The sequence below is a fragment of the Puma concolor genome, chromosome C2 (genome assembly GCF_028749965.1).
Source record: "Puma concolor isolate L17-30 chromosome C2, mPumCon1.1.hap2, whole genome shotgun sequence".
In the NCBI taxonomy this organism is placed as follows: domain Eukaryota; kingdom Metazoa; phylum Chordata; class Mammalia; order Carnivora; family Felidae; genus Puma; species Puma concolor.
In genome coordinates this window covers 78,795,656-78,816,273 of record NC_141675.1, presented here as the reverse complement: position 1 = coordinate 78,816,273, position 20,618 = coordinate 78,795,656, and the positions used below count along the sequence as shown (strand labels likewise).

Below are 20,618 nucleotides of genomic sequence, written 5' to 3'. Positions count from 1 at the left end.
TATCTAAGTCCCCATATCTGGCCCTATTCCAAATTGAGGGGAAAGGGACAGTGAGAAGAGAAAAATACCAAAGTTTATGAAAGGCTAGCAGAAGAGTTAAGAATTACTAAATCTATCTTTTCCCAAATGAATAAGAACTCTTAAAAGAGATAATGGAAGGGTGCAGCTTTCCATCTGAATTACTTTCTTTGTTTAACTCTGTTCTAAGGCCACTGATTTTTAGACTAACCTGGTTGTGCCTTTGGGGGCTGTCAAGGCCAGGGGCAGTGTGGGAATTGGGAGACCCATACTCAAATTCTCTTTCCCATTTCACTGGTTTAAACTCCCGCAAGGCATTTTCCAGGCCAACATTACCCGCTTGTAAAATAAGAGGGTTCCCTAGATCCCCTTTAGATCCTCAGTAACAGTGGTTTGGAGCTGAAGGCCCTCCAGTTCTCCCCAGGGACAGGTTTAACCTCCAGAGGGACTGGCGGCCAGTGAGCTCAGCAAGAGCTCTCTAGCAGCGGTGCACACCCATGCCTGCACACCCCAACCCCCACCCCCCACTCCAGCAACCTTAGGGTCTTACTTCTGCACCAGCACCATTCCCTAACAGGCCAATGCACCCACCCACCCACTTCACGGCTGCCCGAGCAGGTCTGATGAACCAAAACCTGCCAAGGTGAGCAGAGCACATGTAAGCAAAGCAAAAACAAAACAAACAAGAGCCCTCTTATCTGGACCTCGGAATTTCTCTCAAACTGACCTAACTGAAGATAAGAGCGTCCCTACCCAGAACAAGAGGCCTCGGCTGGCCTCGCCTGTAAAAACTAAAAACGCAAAGCGAGTCTCAAGCCAAAAGGGGCCAGTGCCAGACGCAAGGACCTACAAGGCAAAGCTCAAGCAAAGGGCTGAGAAGACCAAGACCGCGCTGGGCGCTGTTTAAATTGGACTATTGTTTCTGCAGGCTGGGGAGGCGCTCGCCATCTCCCAGCAGGGGCAGTCGCCTGAGTGCAGGGACAATGGTGCACTAGGCAAGGTCTTTTTTTGGAGAGGGACCCAAGGGCCCTTAATTCAACCCCGGTGCGCTGGAAGTGAGGGGCTGCCCTGGTCACATCCAGTAATGCACCACGGCCGGGGACAGGCTCTCGGCCTGGGGCAAAGCTTTTTGTAGCCGCTTTCGTGTTTTGTTTTCCCCTTTTGGCAGACTGGCAGTTTGGCCTGAGGGCCAAGTGGTACCTTTTCAATGTGTCTGTCGTCCTCCTCTGGCCAGCGGCGCCCCTAGCGCCTCTCCCTCCCCCGCGGCTTGAGACAATGGCCCGGTTCCGCAGGGCGGCCGTTCCGCGGCCAGCCGGGCGCCGGGATCCCCGCGCAGAGCGCACGTGCGTTTGTTATGGTGCCTGAGCCCCCACCCCCGCCGCAGGCCTCAGTTTCCCGGTCCTTAAATCCAGCGGCGGGAATGCGCAGGAACCCGGAGCGCGCGGGGCGTCCCGCACCTGACCCGTGGCGCGGTGCGGGAAGCGGGGCTCCCGGGGGCCGAGCGCACGTGGGTTTGTTGTGGGTCCGCAGACTCGCGGAGCCCCGGGGGAAAGCCAAGGCGGTCCCCGGGCCGGGAGAAAGCCAGAGACACCCCGGCCCCACGGTGGCCAGCCGGCCGGCGAGACTGCCGAGGCGGCGCTGGGCACCGGCTCCGCGCGCCCCGCCGCCCCGCTCCCCTCCCGTGCCCCTTCGCACACGCCTTCGCCCGGACCCCGGGCCGCGCCGCCGCCCTGCGCACCCCTACTCACTCGCTGCGCGCTCGGCCGCCGGGGCTGCGGCCCCTCCGCCCGCTCCGCGCCCTCGCCGGCCCGCAGCCGCTCCCTTTGTTAGCGCCCGGCAGTGCCCCAGATGTCTTCCCCGGCCCGGCCCCGCACTCCCCTCCCCCAGGTGCCGCCCGTCTCTGCGCGCCGCGGCCGCAGGGGAGCCCGGCAGCTGGGAGCCCGGCGCCAGGTCCCGGCAGGAGGGTCTGCTGGGGAGGAGCGGGGGACTGGGGCTGAGGGGTGGAGGGGACGGCGAAGGAGGGAAGAAGAGCGCGGCGGAGGGGCGGGGGAAGCGAAGGTCTCCGTTATGCAAATAGTCGGGCCGACGGGGTGGGTCCCCGGTCGCACGGCGCCCCAGACACCCTGGCCTCGCCCTCCGGGGGTCGCCCGCGGGCGGGCCTCCGGGTTAGGGGTGCCGGGTTAGGGCACCTCGTGATGCGGGGACCCCGCTTCCACCACCCCCCACCGCCACCGCCACCGAGGAAGGCGGAAGGAGGAACGAGGGGAGGGGCGACGCGGAGGGCCGGGATCCCCAAATGCCGGCTCCCACTACGCCCCAGGTCCCGGAGGGTTGAATGCTACACTCACAGGCTTTCCGTCCTCACGAGCGGGAACTGTAAATCCTGGCTCCGCTACCGACTGCCTATGTGACTGAGCAAGTCACTTAACGTCTCTGAACGCTTCTTATGTAGGATATAAAACGGCAAAATCTCTTTCACGGGGTTTGACCCGATCCTGCCCAACACCGGGCGTCGCATGTGCTAGGTGCTCGCAAACACTGCAGATACAAGAGTGTGGCCCCCAAGCTGCCTGCAGGCTGGCGGGACGGGAGGCCTCAGGTGCGGTGTTGAAGGGAGCGAAGTTCCTTCCTTTCACTGGGGCTGAACTGGGGCTGCTAGGGGAAGGCGTGCACCGCCTGTGGAGCAGCTGTCACCGCTGTATACCGACCATCCCCGGTGCCCCGGGGGGGGGGGGGGGGGGAGGGGGGGGGCGCTGAGACAGAAAACGCCCCACAGGAGGGCCAGAAGCAGCCTTGGGCCACCACTCCAGTTCCCATAGAGAGAATGGAACCACCGGTGGCAACAATCATCACCCAACTGAGTTTTGAGCACCCACTTGGCACGAGACTATGTACTTGGAGGGAAAGGGGGAGTGGAAGTCATTTGGGCCCTCTGGGAACACACAGTGTGGGGAACTCCCAGCGCCTGAAGCCCTGACACAGAAGTCTGTCTCCAAATTGAGGTGACCACTCCCCACCACCAACTCAACTTGGGAAAGGGGAGGTCACATCCTCCTCTCATCCCTCAACACCCTTCTTCCAGGTATTGCTACCTCCCTTCCCCTCTTGCTAGGCTGCTGAGGAAGCGTCGCTGCTGGGTCCACGGAGCTCCAGTTCCAGGAGGTGCCGCACAGAGTGAATTCAGATCTCTACCACCAACCAGCTGAGTATGGGTTTGGGTCCCTCAGCCTCTCTGAGCCTCTTTTTTTTTTTAATGTTTATTTATTTTTGAGAGAGTAGGGGAGGGGCAGAGAGAGAAGGGGACAGAGGGTCCAAAGCAGGCTCCCCACCGTCATTGCAGAGTGCCATGCCATGCTCTGTTGGAACCCAGGAACAGCGAGATGATAACCTGAGCCAAAGTCTGACGCTTAACCACCTGAGCCACCCAGGCGCTCCTCTCCGAGCCTCTTTTGAGCCTCTTTCCTCTTCTGTATCATGGAGATATTAATGATGGTGTTGTCTTCAGGATTATGTGAAATGACCTGTATGAAGCCTTTGGCTTAGTGTCTGGCATTTGAAAGGTGCTCCTAACGGTAACCGTAACGTGAGTGAGTGAAAGAAGACAAACTCATGAGACTACTTCTGGGAGGATGCCATATTGGAGATTTTAGACTTTATTCCGAGAAAATTGGAAGCTCTTGAAAGATTTCATCCAGGGGCGTGGCATGCATCCTTGTGTTTTACACTGATCTTTCTGCCAGCTTCCTGGAAAGTGGATGGCAGGAGCAGAGACTGCGAGCGTGGGGCACAGAGACCAGTTTGCAAGCTGCCGTCAGTGGAGATATAATAGGAGCTGGGGCAATGACAGCAGGAATGAAAAAAGAGGACATGCAAATAATACCTACCATTTGGGGAGCAAAAGCAATTTGCTTATTATATTGCCTCTCCTTTTCATACCATATGTGGGGGCCTTACCCTATCGTATGAATAAGAAAATTGAAGTCACCGAGGAAATGAAAGAGCTGGAATTTGAACGCTTTTCCACATGCGTGGAGAGCCTTAATCATTTCCTTCCTCAGTATCACTTTTATGTCAACACTGCTTAAGACTCAAGAACGAGGAGACGCCGGGCTGGCTCCATCAGAAGAGTATGCCACTCTTGATCTGGAGGTGGTAAGTTCGAGCCCCACAAGTAGAGAGTAGAGAGATTACTATGAATAAATAAATAAGTAAATAAGTAAGTAAATAAATAAAAAACAAACTTTAAGAAAAGAGAAGAATGGGGCACCTGGGTGGCTCAGTCGGTTAAGTGGCCGACTTCGGCTCAGGTCATGATCTCATGGTCCGTGAGTTCGAGCCCTGCGTCGGTCTCTGTGCTGACAGCTCAGAGCCTGGAGCCTGTTTCAGATTCTGTGTCTCCCTCTCTCTCTGACCCTCCCCCGTTCATGCTCTGTCTCTCCCTGTCTCAAAAATAAATAAAACGTTAAAAAAAAAGAGAAGAATGAAGAACAAGAAACAGAGGAGAGACTTTTTTTTTTAGCTCCCTTCCCACTCCATATGACTCTTTATAAGAAGAGCTACAGCCAGATTACAGAGAAAACAAAGAAAGAGGCTCACTCCGTATTCTTGGCTTACAGGGCCAAAGTGACCACAGATGACATGAAAAGCCCAAGAAGTTTCTTTTTTTTTTTTTTTACTTTATTTATTTTGAGAGACAGAGAGAGCACAAGTAGGCAAGGGTCAGAGAGAGAGGGAGAGAGAGAATCTCAAGCAGGCTCTGAGCTGTCATCATAGAGCCCAACACGGGGCTCCATCTCAGGAACCATGAGACCATGACCTGAACTAAAACCAAGAGTCGGACCCTTAACCAACTGAGCCACCCAGGTGCCCCCAAGAAGTTTCCGGGGCTGTGAGGCAGATGTGTGGACGGGTAGGGAAGATCTCCCTGGAAGATGTCCAGGGAAGGAGCAGCTGTGGAGTTATTCCCTTTGGGGGCCCCTCCCCCAAGGTTGCAGTTGGGGTCCTCTGACCTATAGATGAGAGGCAGGAGAGGGATGGACCTGTCCTCTCCAGCCTATGAGGCTTCCTCATGTATTGTCTCTAGGGCCCCTGACTTGACAGGTTATTTTTCTTAGAAGTATAAATACCTAATTTCCCTCTGGACACTACCTCAGCTCCCCACCCCCATGACCTCAGTCTTTGCCCATGAATAATATTTTAAGTAATGCCTTTCTTAGTCATCATTTTAGGCAGTTTACTGGCTAATACAAATAATGCCCTACTTTATAATGTTCACTTACAGTGAGCCGCTCACAGACATGCTGTTTCTAGCACTCTTAAATTGGAGATGGTGGTATTGCACAGTCTTATAAGGAATAAGGAAAGCACCGGAGGCTGAAAATATCTTCCCAAACCCTTCTGCCTCATCTCTCTCCAGATGCTCATGTCGAACCTTCAATGGCGTCCACAGTTCTCTGCACGCTTTCAACACCCACAGTCCAGTATAAGGGCGGACTGAGGGCTAAAGGAACTGCCGTGTGGTCTACCTGCGCCCCCTACCTTAGACTTCAGTGCTCTCAGCTTCAAGGCTAAAGATACCTATGCGCAGCGAAGTCTAAGGAACCCAAGTCACAAAACAAATAGAGGAACAGCATGTCTGGGAGAACAACACTAGGGGCAGAGGCTGGACACTAGAGATGGGCCCCTTGGAAGGACTACAGCCACAAGACAGGGAAATGGCTGGGCCGACCGTGCCTTGTACAGCAGGCAGTGGCCTTGCAGCCTCAAGACCTCAGCGTTAGATATGGGCATTGGGTAAGCAGGTGTGGGCTTGGAAATGGGCATGTCATGGTGGACAAGCTTTCATTGGACTGCACTTCACCCAGTCAGCTTCAGTGTCCAGCCTTGTCCCAGGAGATACGAGGAGAAACCAAGTCCCAATTCTCAAATTACTTGTGTTTTAGCAAAATATCTTTTGGTCCAAATAATTAACACAAATTGCTATGGATTGAACATCTACTGGGTGCAAGGCAGCCTATGTGCATGTTCTCACGTAATCCTCACCTGGGGGAGGGGTATCATTCTAGAACCCTGGTGTACCTAAGTCTTCTTAGGCGACTCTTCCTGTTGTCGCCTGAAGGCCAATCTTAGCATGAAATTAATGTATAGGAGGCAAGGGTATGGTTATAAATCTCACGCTAGGAACATTAAAAAGCGAGAGAGGTCTTCCCTGCAGGTTTCTTAAGGAGACAAAGTGGTGTCACAACAAACATCAAGATGCAAGGCTTCCTAGATATCCACTTACAACATCCTTTCTGAATTCCACTCCTGACATCACCTTCACCCATTTCTACAGAGGCCTCCTCAGCATCCCTCTCCCTCCTATGATACTCCTCCAGCTCCCCCCACCCCCACCTCCCAAGTCCTTCCCTCTAGGGGTCTCCCTTAATTTTAACTAGCCTCTCTCAGTGACCCCAAAAGATGTGAGAAAAAGAGTAGGAAGCTGCAAAAAAAAAAAAAAAAAAAAAAAAAAAGACAGTGCCCATGAATATAGATCTTTACATTTACAAATGGCTTGCATATACATTATCCCACCTGAGCCCTTTTCAGACTCAGAATAACCTGAGAAAACTGAGGCTGAGAGATAAAGTGAGTTGCTTAAAGTCCACTAGTGAGTGTTGAGCTGCACCTTGAAACCTAGGCCTCTTTCCTTCAGACCACATCTGGCCCAGGGCTGCAAATGCCTGGACAAGCCCATCAAACTGTCAGTAACACTTCCCCAGCTACAGCTGCCAAAACTGTCGCCCTGGTGCCCCAGGGCAAGACTCAAGCCATGCCCAGGAGACCGAGTCACCAACAATGGAAGGAAGTGCAGGGACGAAAGGACTCAGAAATCAAAGATACTTGTAATAAATTCCTTCAAAAAGATCCAGGAAATTGGCTTCTCTCAAATGACTTCTATCAGAACAAAAGTGCAAAGTCCTGTGTATTTATTACCTGAGGATGACCTTCTGAATAACCCACAAATAATGGTCAGGCTTCTTGCAAGAGAGTGCCTGGGTCAAGGAAATGTCTTTGAAATTAACAAATGTTTTGGGGGGGGGGGGGGGAAGAAACTATCCCATGCCTGTTGGTGATTTCTCCCAAACCTGTCTCTGTTGGTTTTTGTTTTTTTTTTTCCTAATTTTATAGATCAAATTTGCTTTAGGAAATTTAGAAAAGTCAGACAAGTACAAAGAAGCAAGGGGGAGGAAGATATTGTCAGCCCATCAGCCACAGGCAGAATTAACCTTTTGGCCTATTTTCTTGCAGTTATTTGCCATGCATTTTTCTACAACTTTTCATAGCTGAGATCATGATATATAAAAATGATATCCAGCTTTTGTCCCCCATTTAAAGCATAACAAACATTTCCTGTATGTATATAATAGTACATGTATTCATTCCCTTTAGCCCTCATTAGATGCAAGGCAGACATTCTTAGGCAAGTTGTTAGTGGTTTATTGCACTATATGTTGGCTGTATGAGAGACAGTTTAGGGGCTAAACTGACTCACTGACTGGAGTCGGGCTGCCTGGGTTTGAATCCTGACTCTGCCACCTCCTGGTTACATGACCTTGGGCAAGTTAATTTACCCCTCTGGCTCCATTTCCCTACATATAAAATGAGGATCATAGTATCTGCCTCACAGAGTAGTTCTAAAGATTAAATGAGTTAATTACATGAAAAGTGCTTAGAATAATAAATGGCATGGTAAGCGCTAAGTAGTAGCTATTAGCAATCTACGGTATATGTGGTCACATCATAAATTATTCAGCTATTCTCTTGCAGCTGGACAGTAAGATTGTTTTCAATTTTTCCACTATTATAGATAGTCCTATAAACCATTTACTGCATGCATTAGTGGAGGAAACGCAGATTGAAACTCTGCTGTGGAAAAATTCGAATGCCAAGATAAGGTATTGAGAAATTCAGGATAAATGACCCAGGAGAAAAACTCTCCTTGGAAGGAGGTATCCAGTCACCTTGAAGAGATGACATTTAATTCTATGGCAAACATTTGTTGAGCTCTGTGCACCAGGAAAGGGTCTTGGCTAGATCAGGGAACACAGAGACGAAAAGGGGACACCAAGACGAACAAGAGACAAGACTGAATCTCAAGGAGCTTTATTCAGTTACAAAAATATCACATTTGTTATGTCCAGGAGTGAATTTTCACCATGACATATCTCTATGGTTCACTTATGTGGACAGGGATTACAAAACGCCTGATTTCAAAGGACCAATGCAGTAGGAAATACAGAGATGGCCAGTCTTCCTTCACGCCCTTATGGAGAGGACTTGATCAAGAACGCCTATTTCACAGAAGAGAGGCGCCTGGGTGGCTCAGTCGGTTGAGTGTCCAACTTCAGCTCAGGTCATGATCTCACAGTTTGTGAGTTCGAGCCCAGTGTCGGGCTCTGTGCTGACAGCTCAGAGCCTGAAGCCTGCTTCAGATTCTGTGTCTCCCTCTCTCTCTCTCTGAACCTCCCCAGCTCCTGCTCACACTCTGTCTCTGTCAAAAATAAATAAACTTAAAAAAAAAATTTTAAAAAGCCACCAACCATGCCTAAGTATAGGAGTGCTGCATGGCCAGGGGAGCCCTCTCTCCCGATATTGTCCTGAGTGAGGGACCCTTTGCCGAGGAATTGTGAGGTTCAGATGGCTCAGACAGGGCTGCAGCCTCAGCCACATTCTTGCTGACTCTCATCACCTATAGTTAATGAGCTACAAACAGCTGGACAATAACCTTTTGGGAAAGGCCACATTTCCCATCACTGAGATAGTTCCTAAAGTTCAAAGGTCTCCTGCAAAGCTGCATCAACTTTCCAGCCCCTCTTTGTATAGGGTACAACGCAAAACCTTTTATACCGTGAGAAACCTGGGTATACAGTTGCAGCCTTACCCTGCCAGGAGTGGGTGTGGGGATCGGTGATTTGAATTAATCCATAACCAGCCCTGCTAAGGCCTAAACGTGTGGACAATCAGATAGGCATTTGAGGAAGCACCGATGAGGTTCGGTGCAGGAAGTAGCCTCTGAACAATGTCACATTATCCATTACAGTCCTTCTTCAATGACATCATAAAGCACTCAACTGTCAAGTTCAATTAGCAAGTAGGTGGTCTATAATGATAATTACAGCCTGTACCTCTCAACCTAAATGGCTCAGAGCACCACAAAGTCATGACTTGAAGGCCTTAGAATGACTCCACCCAGGAGGCAGGGACACCAGGGTAGGCCCGCTTACGTGGAAAATGTGTGTGTGTTTCTAGAGTTTGGAGGAGGTGAGGTACAGACACTTGTACTAAATATATACCATTGTGTTTAAAGTGTTGTATCACATTGGCTTGGGGTCCTATCAAACGAGCTGTAATTCCAGGGAGCACGAGATACCTTCTATCACACCTCTTTGGCCAATTCCTCTGTGAGGCCTTTCTCAAACTCACAGGAAGGATGGATAGTTAGGAAACTCATTTCCTTGCCGAAAATAGACACAAAGTTCCTAAGTTCACATTCAGAGTGAACTACACAGGAGAGATTTTTATTTGTAGAATCTGGGACTCATGGTTGGGTTAAGAAGAAAGGGGCACAGTGCACCTGCTTGATTTTAATCTACTCCCTTTAAAATGTGTTCCTCACATAGAGGACTCCCAAGGCACTTTCCTATACACCTTTCAATTGAGGTCTAATTTACAGATAAATCAACTGAGGCTTAGAGACTCAAATGGCCTGCCAAAAATGAGCCAGCTAATAAGTGGCAAAGTTTGGACTAGCGCTGACATCTTCTGCCTCTGTTATAGATGCTAATAAGAGGCCATAGGCAGCCCAGAAAATAGAGAGAGAACCAAAGACTTAAAAAGCAGAAACTTCTACGGTCCAGCCTCCCATAACGAGGCGCCTGAGAGAAATCAGGCCTTGCTCATTATTTTCCGACTTTTCATAGTGGTCAGGGATCATTAGGCTGGGTTTTCAGCCTGTCTCTTCAAAGGGCTAAGAAAAACATATCAGGTGATAAATGGAGGTGGTAAAGAATGGCCAGAAGCCTCGTGGAATGTTCTTGTTTCTGCTGGGAAGAAGGAAGTCACTCATCTGAGGTAGCTTTGTGTGACCATAGACCCCTGACGATACATTTCCTTCACTTCAGCGTTTTTGGCACAGAGGGTAAGGAGGCATTACTGCTTCCGAGATCTCATGAGCTAAAAGAAGTGATAGGTCTCAGTTATTGATTACTGAGGTGAAATGGAACATGTTAAGATTAGGATCTGGATATTCCCAGATGATCTGAGAGATAATAACGACCTCCTCAAACCACAGAACCGGGAACCGAGCTCTGCCACAGCTAATCCGCACAAAGACCCTGTGCGTGCACGTCATTAGCAGCATTTGGAAACGAGATAACTGAGGCTTAAGGAGTTTGAATAATTGGCCAAAGGCCACATATCTTGTAAGTGGCAGAGCTGGGGACTGAACCAACACGTACATGACTTCAAAGCCACTCTTTAACCACTGTGCACATCAGTTTTTCCTTGGAAGTGGAGTGATGTGAGGTTGGTCTGACTCATCTCTCCATTATCTCTGACTTGTTTATACTTTTTCGTTTCTCTGAAATGTCCTCTTCATCTCGCTATGCCTGAGTGAACACGACCCCTCCCCTAAGGTCTAACTCCAGCCTGAGCTTCGGCAGGAAGGCTTGAGTCCCAAACCATCTCCTTCTTCTCGAAAGTCTTAGAAACACTTGTAGAATTTCCCAGGACTGTGGTTTTTTGTTGTTGTTGTTCGTTAAATATACAACTATATGAGGTCGTTTTTAAGTCTATTTATTTATTTTGAGAAAGAGACTGGGAGAGGGGCAGAGAGAGAGGGAGAGAGAATTCCAAGCAGGCCCCCCACTGTTAGCGCAAAGCTTGACACAGGACCCGAACCATGAGACCGTGACCTGAGCTGAAACTGAGAGTTGGACGTTTAATCGACTGAGCCACCCAGGCGCCCCGAGATTTGTTTTTCTTTTTTTAAGTTTATTTATTTATTTTGAGAGAGACAGACACAGTGTGAGTAGTGGAGGGGCAGAGAGAGAGGGAGAGAGAGAATCCCAAGCAGGCCCTACACTGTCAGCACAGAGCCCACTGCAGGGCTGGAACTCATGAAACTTTGAGATCATGCCCTGGGCTAAAACTGAGAGTCAGACTTGACCGACTGAGCCACCCAGGCGCCCCAAGATTTGTTTTTTCTTAATATGCTTTCAAATAAATAAACATTTGATATCTCATAGAAACACTGTTTTATATCAACAAATCCACAAATCAGGACACATCATCCTTTAACAGATTCAGAGGTGTGAATTGATTCAGTTCAGGATCTTCTTTCTCCGCCATTCCCCAAATGTGGACCCAGAATCACAGGGGTATGGAAGTGGGGGTCCTCCTGGCTTTATCTATGGAAACAGGAAACAGGAAACAGACCATGTGGCAGTGGCTCTTCAGCAGGCTTTGGGACCAAGCAAAATGGAGAATGATCTCTACAGTGCTTTTTACTAGCCAGGTGGCTTCAAGAAAGACCCTTAACCCCTCCGAGCCTATGAAGTATAGCGTGTGAAAGATTGCAGGAAGGATCAATAATGCTGTTATGTGCACCAAATAGCTACTCAAAATATGGTAGCTATTACATTTATTAGACATGACCCCAATCAAAAGGAGGTAAACAACTAACTTCCCTAGGGTCAATTCAGAAAAGAACATGAAACGCTTTTGGTCTTACTTAAAAATTCAGAAAAGAACATGAAACGCTTTTGGTCTTACTTAAAATGCCTCCTTCTTCTCTCTTCTTCTAATCCCTTGTAAAAATTCAACATTGTAACTGCAATTACCTACTGTTAGTGTCCCTCCAAAATTCACATGTTGGAAACCTAATGACCGAGGTGATGGTATTCCAGTGGAGGTGGGCCTTTGGGAGGTGATTAGGTTGTGAGACTGAAGCTGTCATGAATGGGATTTGTGTCCTTATAAAAGCTCCCTGAGAAAGCTCCATGCGCCTTCTGCCTCACGAGGACACAGCAAAAAAGAGGACCATCTATCAATCAGGAAGCTGGCCCTTGCTAGATACTGAATCTGCTGGTGCCTTGAGTGTGGACTTCTCAGCCTCCAGAACTGTGACAAATAAATTTCTGTTCCTTACAAGCCACCCAGCCTACGGTATTTTAGTTATAGTGGCCTGAACAGATTAAGACACCTACTTTATGAGATAAACTCACGTCCATGAGAAAAGTAGCACTGCTCCTTAGTTTTCGAAAGATTCCTGCTCATACCTGACATACTGAAGAAGAAGCAACAGAGAGAAAACTTTCTTCAGCCTTGGACTGAATCAGAAGGCTAGAGGCAACGGGAAGGTCTTGTACGAGGGGTTGCTCATCACCATGTGAGAGAAACGTAAGGTACTACTGGGAGATTTTACCACATTCACGGAATGTCAAAGGTTATCTCATTTCCCTCATGAGGAAACACAGTGGTAGAGAAACCTCCCCTGTGGTGCACAATGACAGCGCCCAAGGCAGAATCTGGTCTCTCGGTGCTCAGATTTCTTTCACCCTTCCAACCATCAGTTTATCGCTTCTCGGCCTTTTGGCTAAGATCAAGTGCAACCATCAGTTTAGAAGCATTACCGAGTACTCCCAGCACACTGGCTCTCAGGGGTGCAAGGCAGGGGGGCGAGGGCCCCAGCCCTGCAGGACTTCACAGGATGGAGAAGCCATGCCTCACAGGAGACACAGCCATGTGGGAACAGCTCAAGACTTTCATGATCCAGAGCTAAGTGGGGCACCCAGGCCTAGGCAGCCCCTGCCATACAGGAAGTATACTTGCTTCATTCATTGTTCCATCTCCGGTCCCTAGAAGAGTTCAACTAAGGCAACGCCTGTAACTGTGAATGCAGTTCATGGACTCCGGAGCCAAAGGGACTGGGATCGAATCCCAGGTCACTCAAGGAATAGCTGAGCAATCTTGGGCAAGTGACCTAATCTCTCTGTGCCTCAACTTTCCCATAGTAAAGCATGAATAGTACTATAGAGAGGAAATGAGCTAATCCATGTAACGTACTTTAAGAAGTGCCAGCACAGGGTAAATACTCAAAGGACATGACCATAACTATTATTCTTAGCAACCACATTATTAGAGAAGAAATTAGTATTTGATGAGTGTGTGTGTGTATATGTGTGTATATATATATATGTATATATATATATGTATATATATATATATATATATATATATCCTTAATATGCCATCAAGTGATATTTAATGAATAAATGAATGAATGATGGAACGAAATTGAATGAATGCAGTCAGAATCAGAGAAGGAAGGGATTTTTGCAGGCTGAAGTGCTCAGGGAAGGTGTCCTAGCAGGGGCCAGACCTGAGCCAGGCATGTAAGGAAGGGTGAGATAGGGGCCACCGGGGTGGGTCAGTTGGTTAAAGGTCTGATTCTTGGTTTCAGCCCAGGTCATGATCTCACAGTTCATGGGTTAGAGCCCCGAGTCAGGGTCCACAGCTAGTAGCACGGAGGCTGCTTGAGATTCTCTCTTTCCCTCTCTCTCTCTGCTCCTCCGTGCTTGCACTGTCTCTCTCTCAAAATAAATAAATAAACATTAAAAAAAAAAAAAAGGCGGGGGCGGAGGGAAGTGTGAGATCTACGCAAGATGAAACAGGAAGAGGAGAAAAATACTTACACTTTCAGAAGCTCTGTTAGACAAAGACTTAATATCTAAAGATGTTTATTGAAGTGGTTTTTTTTTCTTTAAAATATTGAAAAAAGCCCACACGGCCAGTGAGACCGTCAAACACAATTTGATAAATCTATAAAATAAATTACTTGTAATCCATTAAAGTATTTTCAAACAAGAGTGAATAACAAATATGCTCAGATTATAAGAGTCCAGGAACACCTGGGTGGCTTAGACGGTTAAGCGTCTGACTTCGGCTCAGGTTTGTGAGTTCGAGCCCCGTGTCGGGCTCTGGGCTGACAGCTCAGAGCCTGGAGCCTGCTTCAGATTCTGTGTCTCCCCCTCTCTCTGCCCCTCCCCCACTTGTGCTCTGTCTCTCTCGATCAAAAATAAAGCAATGTTAAAAAAAATTTATAAGAGTCCAAAAGAACCACCACACATTATACACAGTACAATCTCAGCTGAGTAAAAATGCCATTTGCGTATAAAAAGAAAGGAAATTACCAAAATGTTGGAAGGAAGGAATGTGGATACTTTTGTTCCTTTAAATCTTTCTTAGTTTTTCAAATTGTCTACAGTGGGTATGCATTATTTTAATAATTGTGTTTGTTTTTAGTTATGGTAAAATATAAAATTTGCCATTTTAACTGTTAGGGTGGCCGGTGATGCGGACAGCAAAGAACTGCACAGAGTAGACTAACAAGTGTGACAGAGTTTATTCACTCTCGAAGGAAGGAGAGGGGCCAGACATCAAGAGAGATGTTGGCTCCCAGTCTCTGTTAGGCGGGGCCTCTTAAGTGGTTTGTAGGATGTGGGAGGGTTGTAGCTGTGGTCTTGGGGGAGGCTGTGTGGGAAGGGGGTTGACACTTGGTCAGATAGAGAAGGAGGTGACAAGTTATGGGGGCGGGAGGGGGCCGGCGGTGAATCTGTCTGGGGCTCATCCAGGATGTGAGTTGTGGTCGGGCCAGAGAAGAACATGTTCTGGAGTGGTAGCTTATTTTCTGAGAATGAGTGGCACCATGACCTAGAAAAACAAAGAGTTAGGGCCAAGTACAGACACCTGTGAGTGTTGTCTGTAAGCTTGGCTGGGGAAAGGGCTTTGAATAGAACCCTTTTATGAACCGTGTTTATGTGTCCAGTACAACTAATAGTATTATTTTTTAAGTCTTGTATATTTCTCAGGTGAACAAGGTGCCCAGGCCCGGGGCCTTGTTCACACTGCTGTCCTGTTACGATGGTCCCACAGAAGCTGAGGGGAAGCATGGCCGCTGCCCATGCCTGAACACCCCGACCGACCCCTTTGCCCTGGGAAGCACCATTATGATTTTGGAGCATGTTCCTGCCTGCTGAGGGCTGGCACTTCGGCCCTCCAGTGTGGAGAATCACTCCTCCCTAAAGTCAGGGTGTTAACACGCTTGTCATGTCTGGACAACGAGCGGCCTCCCCCGTCCCCAGGCCTCTTCATTTTGTCTCTGGTGTTGCTCCACACAAATGCAACATTCAGCCATTTCTTCCAATGCTCACAAACCGGGGGAGGGCAGGGGATTCCCTCAGGCTCCAGAATCCCAAAAAAGTCCCTTGTGCCTCCTGGAAAGTACAAAAAGTGGGGATACGGAGACTCTTCACCTACTTCTGAAGGCTTGGCCTCGTGCTGCGGCTTGTACAGTGAATCACCACAGAGTTAGAGAGAACACCTTGTGAAATAGAAGCCTGGCCAGAGGGAAGAGCTACCTGGCCACAGGCCTGTGTGTCTGCTACATGCCCACATTCAAGGAGAAAATGCCCGTCTTGGGGCTTATCCTCAGTTTCCCTCTAATTCCACCATGCCTTATATCCATTCTCTTCCATTTTCATGAGTCTCATTCATTTACTCAGCAATCATTATTTACCCCTTTCATGTGCCAGGGACTAAGTTAGGGATGAGATACTGACACCTAAGATAATGGCAATAATCTTTTTCTTTTAATTCTTTTTAGTGTTTATTTATTTTTGAGAGAGACAGAGTGCGAGCGGACGAGGGGCAGAGGGAGAGGGAGACACAGAATCTGAAGCAGGCTCCAGGCTCTGACCCATCAGCACAGAGCCCGACGCGGGGCTCAAACCCACAAACTGTGAGATCATGACCTGAGCCAAAGTCGGATGCGTAACCGACTGAAACACTCAGGCACCCTGATAATGGCAATAATCTTATACACTGCCAAGCACTGGGCGGCAAAGTTTTATCTGCCCTACCCCAGTTCACCCTTATAAAAACTTCACAAAGAAGGGACTGTTCCCCCATTTTACAGATAACAGACCTGAGGCTCAGGAAAGATAAGACATTTGCGCAGAAGAACTTCTGGGTAAAGATGGTAAAATAGCTCGAGCTTAGAACATCTCTCTCTCCCCCACATTTAACACAATGAACAGCAAAAGTGAAAACCACAAAACAGTGAAAGAAATTATCAGTAAATTCTAACAAGCACCTACCAGACCATGCTTTTCCCACAGATAATGGCTATACACTCAGGATCAAATACAATTAGTGACAATCTGAAGGCACAAGAGACTAAACAGAAGCAAACAGAACCTGGAGGGGAGTCAAATCTTGCTAGAAAGACATGGAAGGAGTTACCTATGCTTGTAGTCTTCAGCCTGTGAACAGGCTGAAGTCGCCGCCATGAGGGTTGCCTCAAGCTTTAATTTCAAAAAAATCCAGAGTCTTTTTGGCCTCAAGAACCAGAGGACAGAGTATGCTGGAGAACAAGGAGAAAGGGGAAATATTGGGAAGGAACGGTCCAAAGAGAGAAAGCCCCAAATTCTGTGTGTAAACTCTGACCAGATCCCAAACCACTTGAGGATAAAGCAGACTCCAAGTAACCAAGCCAAAGACAGGGGAAATGAGCTGAGTTCGGTTGCTCCCCAAAGGGCAGTTTTGCAGTTTGGATCTGCCTAAGTTAATTTGCTTCCTAAACCAAAAATCTCAACATTCTCAGAGCACTCCAACAGGATCTAGAATCTCCATAATGTGAAATTCATAGGCCTATGATATAATGCAAAATGAGTCAATATACAAAGAACCTGAGAATATAATTTCAGGCTTAAAAGAAAAGACAATCAACTGACACCAACCCCAATATAATCCAGATGTTAGGATTAGAAAAGGATTGTCAAGCAGCTATTATAATTCTGCTCCGTGAAGTCAAGGAAAATATACTTTCAATGGATGAAAGGCAGGAAATCACCGATGAGAAAAAGAAACTATACCTTAAAAGAACCCATGAAAATTCTAGAACTGAAAAACACAATATGTGAAATCATAAATTTCCGGAAGAACTTAACGAAAAGAGTTAAAGAAGCTGAAGCTAGATCAATAGAAACTTTCTAATCTGAAGAACGGAAAGAAAAAACATGGGAAAATATGAACCGAGTGCCAGGGACCTGTAGAATAATGTAAAAAATGTCTGCATATGTGTAATTTGATTTCTAAAAGTGGAAGAAAGAGAGAATGGGTCCAGAAAAACATATTTGAAGAAATAATGGCTTCAACATTTCCCAATTTATAGAAAGACATACATTTATGGATTCAAGAAGTTCAGTGAATCCCAAGCAGCATTAAGTGTAAACAAAGACACACATGGGCAAACCCGCTCAAACTGCTAGAAACAAAAGTAAGGAGAAGCTTTTTTTTTTTAATTTTTTTTTCAACGTTTATTTATTTTTGGGACAGAGAGAGACAGAGCATGAACGGGGGATGGGCAGAGAGAGAGGGAGACACAGAATCGGAAACAGGCTCCAGGCTCCGAGCCATCAGCCCAGAGCCTGACGCGGGGCTCGAACTCACGGACCGCGAGATCGTGACCTGGCTGAAGTCGGGAAAGGAGAAGCTTTTGAAAGCAGCCGGGTGCGGGAGGGCGGGGAGGGGGTGTTGGGGAAGATACATCACATAGTGGGAGAGTCATATGAGTCACTGCTGAATTCTTATTAGAAATAATGGGCCCCAGAAGACAGTGGAACATCTAGGGGAAGGGTAGAAGAGGCCCTTAGCAACCAAGAATTCTATATTCCTTGAAATTATCCTTTCAAAAGGAAGGCAAAGTAAAAACATCTTTAAAAATCCACCAGCAGTAACAAGGAAAGAAGTTCAACTTTATGCCAGGAACGTTGAAAAGAAAAAAACAAAGGAAGACAGGAGCAAAGAATTCTGAGGCAGTGCCAGAGCATCATAAGTAATCTCATCATTCCTTCCCTAGAAGTGGTATGGAGGAAACCGGGTGAAATGGCAAAATCCTGATAACATTCAGGAACTGGCCTGCCCCATTCCCATTTGGAGAGAATATGACTGAGTAAATGAAAAGGCATCTTGGAAAAAAGTCACAAAAAAAAACACTTGGGAGCAGAAGCCCCTATACACCACCGCAGAACCATGACCATGACCTTGACCATGACCATGACCATGACCATGACCTTGACCATGACCTTGACCTTGACCATGACCATGACCATGACCATGACGAGTGAAGAAGGGCACCAGCACTTGACAGTTTCCATATCACTGTGCTAGGTTGGGGGCACGCCCACGGGAGTGGTATACACACCCAGCTGGGTGGCATGGGTACTGAAACTGGATGTTTTCATGGTTCTCAGAAAAAGCACAGTTGCACACAGTCCCACCCACCCCTCTCCCATGTCCTGAAACTATGGAGAAGTAGACAGCAGTCACCCCACCGCAGCCCTCCAGCTACGGTTCTGATGGGAAGGTAACTGAGTTTTAAATAACATGGGAAGCTTTTCAAAAAGAAGTCACCCATATTTTATATCAAGCCAAATAATCCATGTTAGTCACAGGCTAAATAAAAAAGAAATAAGACAGAAACTCTGAAAACATTCCACATAGAGAAAAAAAAAAATCAATCCAGTCTGGAAGAACACCTAGCCCAAACCAAGCAACAGAGGTACACTGTGTGAATTCGTCACTTTTCAGACATATATATTCTAATAAAGAATATGACTTTATGGGCGCCTGGGTGGTTCAGTTGGTTGAGCATCCAACTCTTGCTCTCAGTTCAGGTAATGATCTCTCTATTTTTTAAAAAGAATGTGACTTTAATAAAATAAGAACACAAAGACAAAAGTACTAAATTACAGCATGAGATTAAAAGGGAGATTAAAATGTTAAAGACAAAGTGTCAGGCAAAATCTTCATTCAGATCTAGCAAATCACTTTCAAAAATAAACATGTAACATAAGAGATGTGGCTAAACATCAAATTATTTTAATGGATGGAAAACTTTATATAGTCATAATGAATATTGAAGGAAAGAACATTAAGTTTAAAGCAATTAAAGAATAGATGACGAAGACAATCTAACACGAAAATTATTGATGTCCTAGGAGTGAAGAGTTGCAATAATTAAGGAAATAAACTGTAATACAGGAAAATATGATAGAGAAAAATTTCTCCAAAGTGTGAGAATTCAACCTTTTAATCAAAAAGATGTACTGTTTTCCAATAACATTGATAGAAAAAGATATTTAGATTTATGCTTGCCAACTTAAGTGGAAGGATTAAAAAAATAAGAGTTCTTTGGCTATCCAGGAAAAAAATCCAATCATCTATAAGGATGAGAAATCAGATTTCCCACTGCAATGATCAATGGAAGAGGACAGTAGAGTAATATCTGCAAAGTTCCAAGGGAAAGAAAGAAGTGACCTCAAAACATTACATCCCATCAAAATGTCATTCAAAGGCAGACATTCTCAAATATGCACGAACTCAAGGACTATAGCATGCGTGCACTAGCCCGTCTTGAAAACACAAACTCAACTTGCTCAAGAGTTAAATCAGAATAAAGCAAGTCAGAAACAAAAACGCTGGCCAAAACCCTGGTGGTGAGCATCCAATCCACTTAAATATAAAAGCAAAGTTAAATAATAGAAAAGTGACGGCACGGAATGGAACGGAATAGAATGGTCATAACCTTTACTAAGAAATGACACTGACCAGCAAAGACTGGTAAGAGGGGAGAAAGAGGCAGAGAGAAGTGCATGGCATTAGTCTCATATCTTCTAGCAGGCCATCAGTTGCTGGTATTTAAACTTAAGATGTGATGGTCCAACTTTCCATGGTTTTTATCAGCCTTTTTCCCCCCTTAATCTTAGCACAGGAGGCAGATACCAAGGAATAGTTGCAAACATTTATAGATGTTTACCATATGCTTACTGCTCTAGACTCTTTACGGATTAATTTATTTAATCCCATCCATAACCCCATAAAGTATAGTCTATTACCAGCCTCATTTTACAAAAGAGGAAATAAAACACAGAGAAGTTAACTAACCAACCCACAGCTAACAAGTCATGGAATCAGAATTGAAACCCCGATAATCTGACTCCCCAGTCCATGTACTTGTTGCTCAGTGAGCATGTGAAGTGGCCAGAGTGAGACATTCAGCGTCTGTTTGTCTAAATAAACTGTGTGTATCCAAGCACGGCATCCACGTGGGTCAGTACACAGCCTGCTGGGCCCAGGTGAGGGTCCTGCTCTAAGAGAGGTTTAGGGACACCTGGGTGGCTCAGTCGGTTAAGCGTCCGACTTCGGCTCAGGTCATGATCTCACAGTCCATGAGTTCAAGTCCCACATCCGGCTCTGTGCTGACAGCTCAGAGCCTGGAGCCTGCTTTCGATTCTGTCTCCCTGTCTCTCTGCTCTTCCCCTACTCACGCTCTTTCTCTCTCTCTCAAAAATAAATAAACACTAAAAAATATATAATAATAAAAAAATAAAAGCTTTCAAAAAAATTAGACTTTTGGAAAAATTTTGCTCACCAATGTACTTACCAATTCTTTTTTTTTTTTTTAAGCTCTGTACCCAATATGGGACTTGAACTTA

The 20,618-nt window shown here is 46.7% G+C and overlaps 1 protein-coding gene across 4 annotated transcripts in view; it reads right to left on the bottom strand.

The window, feature by feature from the left end:
* ST6GAL1 (ST6 beta-galactoside alpha-2,6-sialyltransferase 1) overlaps positions 1-2,193 on the bottom strand; it is a 120,831-nt gene extending 118,638 nt beyond the window's left edge. For all 4 annotated transcript variants that reach the window (XM_086674950.1, XM_086674952.1, XM_086674951.1 and 1 more), the window contains exon 1: positions 1,767-2,193. The gene's annotated coding sequence lies outside the window, so the exon portion shown is untranslated. The remainder of the gene's footprint in view (positions 1-1,766) is intronic.
* Between the last annotated feature and the right edge of the window lie 18,425 nt (positions 2,194-20,618).